We start from the raw sequence: 6,000 nt of genomic DNA, 5'->3' as shown, positions 1-6,000 counted from the left end.
AGAAACAAACTGTGTTCACAACCAAAAAAAAGCCCACTTGCCTTCTTTTCAGTCACTTGAGACTACCATGCATACCTGAGACCCTACACAGCCCACTGAAATTGAAACTGTATTATATTCCATGATATTGATTTAAAATTGATCCTCAGATTTGTTTCTAATAAAAAGAAATTTGCAGAAGCAATGCTGGCTTTAGGTAGTGATGCTTGGATTTGGCATAAAATTGTTTGCAATTTTTAACAGATTTTTCAATTTTTACGTGCCGACACAAACCTGACGTATTAGCCAGAGGTCCCTTTACTACGGTTCAGAGCCGCGGACCTGTTTTATATACGCGCGGAATAGTTTTCTATACGAGATCGTTTCAAAAAGTGCAGCCTTACCTAATGTCCACCTACTGTTACTCATTTATATTAAAATTTAAACATCTAGTTGGTGTTGGTGTGGAGAGTAACCTTCAGTAATAGTAATAAATCACACAGCAATAGTACATTCACGTTGTTGTAAAAAGCATGATCATATATTAAGTAATCCAAAGTATTCAGAATACGTTACTCTCATTGAGTAACGTAACGGAATACATTACAAAGTACATTTTGGGGCATGTAATCTGTAATCTGTAGTGGAATACATTTAGTAACCTTCTCAACACTGCTTGTGGAGCTGTAGCTTTGGATTATTCTCTCCTGACTTGTTTCCCTCCTCTTGTTCTGAGAGAGCTCACCAGTGAAGCTGTTTTTGATTTTTACTTTGTGCTTTTGGAGGCCTGCCACAAAGCCAAACCTGACAACTGTTTTATTTTTATTTTGCAAAACACAAGGCACCATTGTAAGATTTGTTTTTTTAATTTTTAAATTTTTAAAACAATATACCTTTGATACATTTTCTTAGCTGATGATCCTGTTTGATGTCTTTTTTTTTTCTTTTTTTCTTTTTGCCTGTCCTGTTTGGCTCTTTTGCCATAAGAATTATTGTCTAAAGGTGAAGAAAGATGCCCAACTGATTTAGTTTACCAAATGGACCGTCCCACCCTTGCCGTAATGGTCTATTTGATTCACCTTTTTTTTAAATTGTTTATTTTATTTCATTTTCACCCGCTAAATACGGGACAGACTTGACTGGGGAAAAGAAAGGGGAGAAAGAAAGAGGGAAAGAAAAACAGCGGAGAAGAGGGACGGGGATAAAGGGCAAAAAACAAAAACCAACAAAATAAGCAGACAAAAAATATATCCATCAATCACCTGGATCACCTGTTGAGAAAGAAAAAAGAGAAAACAAGCAGAAGAAAACGAGAGCAATACAATAAACAACATCACAATGATATATGGGAATATAACAGTAAATACTAAATATTAAACATTATTGTGCAGCACGTAAGATTGACAGAACACAGTGTGCTTTGAGGTAGGAGCCAAAAAGGGTGTAGTTTGTGGGTGTGATCACCCGTGTGTACACCTGTGAGCATGGACGCGCTTGTTTTTTTTAAAGGTTCCTTCATGTAATGATCTGCTAGAGGGTGTGGGGGAGCCACAGCCCCGTCCTCCAGGGCATGAAGCAGGTATGGAGGAGATCAAAACTCCAGACATCCAGAGGCCCCCAGAACACAAGAGACCAAGGAAGACCAACAGAGGGGCAGCCGCGCCACTGTCCCAGAAAGAGCTGAGGAGAGCCCCAGATGAGGGCTCATTCAGCAGCCGTGGAGCAGAAGCCAGGGGGAGTTGTAGTGACGCGCCCGTGAGCTCCGCCGGCAGCCAGCTGTGCCTGAGTGACCGAGCCCCAGGCCCCACCCCCGAAGTGGCCCGAGCGAGCCCCAGGCTCCAGGCCCCGATAAGCGGCCGCCAGGAATGAGCCGGTGGGTACCTGGACGCCCATCCCCAGACACAAAGAACCACCAACGCACCGATGTCTGAGGGAGTCCGCCACCGGCAGGGGAAGGGGGGGGGAGATAGGCCTCCATACCTTGGAGGGCCTGAGATGTCCCCAGAGAGGTGGTGTCTGATACCCAACCTGACATATAGACACAAACATCCATCCCCACCCTCATGCTCTCATATGCACTTACTCCACACTCAACCAACGTGGAGACAGACATAAAGAGACGCTGTACACACGATCACACTCCCCAAGCGTATTCTAAGGCCCGGGTCTAGGTACCCTTGCCCCTGGAGGGGGAAACAGCACCCAGACCCAGGTGGTGTTACCCTTTTCCCTGCGGTGGAGAGAAGCAGACCGCAAGGCTGGACTGGGACAAAAAATCGGCCCGGGCATTTTGACTAGAGACCGGCCCACCAAGATAAAGATTGAAAATGTGACGTCATTCAGGGGTAAAACCGCAAAGGATTCTGGGAACTTGTGGCAAGAGGTACTAGCGCACGCAGGCTTTCAATTGAACTCAGTTACACAGCGATAAAAAGAAACCCAAAAAATGGCAAGAAGCTGTTGTATTATTAACAGCATGACAGCCACGGGAAGCCGACGGGTAAAGAGATCGTTTTTTTTATCGGATTACGTCGTTGAAGAGAAATTTTTTAAGCCGAATGTTTCCGAAGTAAGAGCCGACGGATGGTCTGGATATACCAAATATAACGTCTCAGAACTCTTCAGCTCACAGGTTAGTCTGCTCCAAGTATTCCCACAAAGGTCAGAGTTTTGTAGTTAACGCGTCATTTTCATAACATAATTGGTGATATAGGTTACAAGCAAGTCTGGCGCTGAACAGAAATTGTCGCGCTATGCTCCTTTGTTTATTGTGCATAAATAGTGAATTGTCCTGACACAATATTGCGTTTCGCTTCTGTTATTACCATGGTACACTGACAAAAACATATACTTTTATTCACATCATAAAACAGGTTTTTTGTATCACTAATTGCCCAGTGCGATTACAGCATACAGTATTATTGTCACTGCTACATTTCTGTAACGCGTACCAGAAATTATCGTATATGTCCTATATATAAAATCCTATATGTATGTGTAATGAGAGTGTGAGTAATGTGAATGTCTAAGTTGTGGGATAAAATTGAGGCACAAGAAGCCAGAAAGGGACGGGGGGGACGGGGGGGGATGCCTTCCCTCCACCCTGGTGACACACCTTTACCCCAAGGCCCTGCATGTGTGGGTGATTGTGGTGGAGCAGGAAGAGGGAGGCAGCTGGAGATGGGGAGGGAAGGAAGGGAGGGGCATGTGACCCCTCCCTGGGGCCAGCTCCCCCGCTGACCCCAGTAGGCACCCCCATACTCTGCAACCAGCCAGGGAAAGGGGGCTCAGGCCCATCCGGACCGGGGCCCAGTTCGGCAGCGCCGCCTGGCCCCACAGAGCCCGGGACAGCCCACCCAACCCCACCACAGAGAAAACTGCACCCACCCCACCATCCACTCATCTTCCAGACTACACAAGACAATAGACGCCCAGGCTGAGATCTTCCTCCACCTCTCCTGTATCTCCCCCTCCTGCAGAGTCAGTTCCTGAAGAGAGGAGACCTCCTGCAAGATGTGACAGCCTCCCCCACCAGTTGAAGAGCCCCCCAGGTGGCTCGATGCACTGGCAGCACCCTGCGCCAGGGCTGGGCCCCCATACACCCACCCGCCCACAACCCCGGCAACACACCAACCAGGACCCAAGCCCCCAAGGCCCAGCCAGGGCCCCAGCCCAGAGACGGAGCGCCCCCAGAACCCCACGCCCATCCCGGACCCACCCAGGGGCAGCCAGGCTACCAGGTCAGTAACCCACGTCCGTCAGCACAGACCCTCCCCTAGCCCCGCTGCACGCAGCCACGAGGAAACAGTCACCTAAGAGCCAACAGAGCCCTTAATAGGCCGTGACCGCTACCCCGGGTTGAGCTCCCCAAGGAAGATGCTCCTGGGGAACCCCCCGACGCCCTAAGCCTGTCCCTACCCCCACACCAATCACAACAGCGAAGGTGGGGCTAAACTATGACCCCCCACTAGGTGATGAAGCTGATCAAAGGAGCCCAGAGCAATTGATCTGATGTGGTGGCAGAGGCTGTATCGAGACTAATGTAATCTAATAGGTAATTTCTATATTGGTTAGAATTAAGATTGTTTTTATTTTTCCAGTTCATGAGGACAGTTTTCTTGGCTATGCATAGGGCAGTGAAAACCATATGGGCTATATTCTTTTCTGAAGTGACATTATCTAAGCTGCCCAACAAACACACTAAGGGGGAAGTTGGAATGTTACATTTCAGACACTTCGATAAGTCTTCACATATCTCGCGCCAAAACTTCTGAACTGGTGGACAGAACCAAAGAGCGTGGATATAATTGTCCGGTGAATTGGTTTGGCAGTGTGAGCAGTTGTTGGTAGACGTAAAGCCCATCTTGAACATCCGATGACCTGTATAGTGCACTCTATGTAGTATTTTGTATTGTATTAATTGCAGACTGGGATTTCTAATTAAATGAAAGGTTTTTAAGCAAATCTGAGACCAGAAGTTTAGGTCTAAGTTAACTGATAAATCCGCTTCCCATTTTGCAATAGGAAGTGATATTGATTCACCTGTTTTAGAAAGGATTCTGTATATTTTGGATAGTAATTTGGGGGTTTTAAGAGTAAGAAATTGAACCACACTTGGTGGTGTTTGTAGTTCAACTTGACCCGGTTTAAATTTCTTTTTTACTATGGATTTAATTTGTTGATATTCTAAAAATCTTTTCTTGTTGATCCCATATTGTGTAACTAGTCTGTCAAATGGAATAAATTCTGTTCCTTCTAGTATATGTTCTAAATATTTGATTCCTTTACCACTCCAATCTGAAAAGTTTATCATATTATTGTTTTGTAATATGTCAGGGTTGTTCCAGATAGGTGTACGTTGGCATGGGATTAATGAAGACTCCATCAATTTTAGAAACTCCCACCATGCTGTCAGAGAAGAGCTGATGTTGATGCTTTTAAAGCATTCATGTCGTTGGATGTTTGAGCTGATAAATGGTAGATCTGAGATCTCTAGATTATTGCAAAGTGCTTGTTCTACATCTAAGGTTCCAAGGTTCATCTAAGAGGGTATGTTTTAGCCATCCTGAGATAAACTGAAGCCTGTTGGCTAAGAAGTAGTGCTGAAAGTTAGGTAGTTCTAATCGTCCTCTATCCTTGGTATTTTGTAGTGTTTTTAAGCTTATACGTGGGGGGTTTATTTTTCCAAAGGAATTTGGACATACATGAATCTAGAGATCTGAACCAACCTTGTGGCGGTTTAGTTGGGATCATTGAGAATAAATAATTTATTTTGGTAAGACCATCATTTTTATAGCTGCAACCCTTCCCATGAGGTTCAAGGTTCAAGGTTCAAGGTTCTTTATTTGTCACATGCATAGTTATACAAGTATAACACACAGTGAAATGTAGCCTGACACGCTCCTCGACATGTGCAAAAAAATTGGGGGGGGGGGGGGGGGGTGTAGAGGAAGAACATTATATATATATATATATATATATATATATATATATATATATATATATATATACACATATAGTATATACATTGGGTGAATGTGCAGTAGTAGCAGCAAGCAGGTGAATTCTGTACATTAATATGAATAGACATCTGACTATTTTACAGGATAGACAATATAAACATATTTAAAATTAAAGGAATTGAAATGTACATTGTGCCTTGGTTTAGTGTCTGGAAGAGTCCTGACTCAGTCAATTATAGATGATGTGAGAGGGCAGGTGTGTGTGTTTAGGGCACGGATGGCTTGGGGATAGAAGCTCCTCTTGAGTCTCTCTGTCCTTGCCCGGAAGATGCGGAACCTTCTACCAGATTGCAGAAGTTGGAACAGTTTGTTGCCAGGATGGGACGGGTCCTTCAGTATCTGCGCTGCTCTAGTCCGGCATCTCCTGGTGTAGGTGTCCTGAAGCGGGGGGAGAGCAATCCTACAGCAGCGTTCTGCTGTACGGATCACTCTCTGGAGAGCTTTTTGGTCCTTCACACAGCTGTTCCCGAACCACGATGTCATGTTCTGTGTGAGGATG

Source organism: Simochromis diagramma, unplaced genomic scaffold, assembly GCF_900408965.1.
Source record: "Simochromis diagramma unplaced genomic scaffold, fSimDia1.1 OVJJ01000333.1, whole genome shotgun sequence".
Lineage (NCBI taxonomy): Eukaryota > Metazoa > Chordata > Actinopteri > Cichliformes > Cichlidae > Simochromis > Simochromis diagramma.
The sequence above is the reverse complement of the archived record's forward strand: the minus strand, read 5'-3'. Positions refer to the sequence as shown.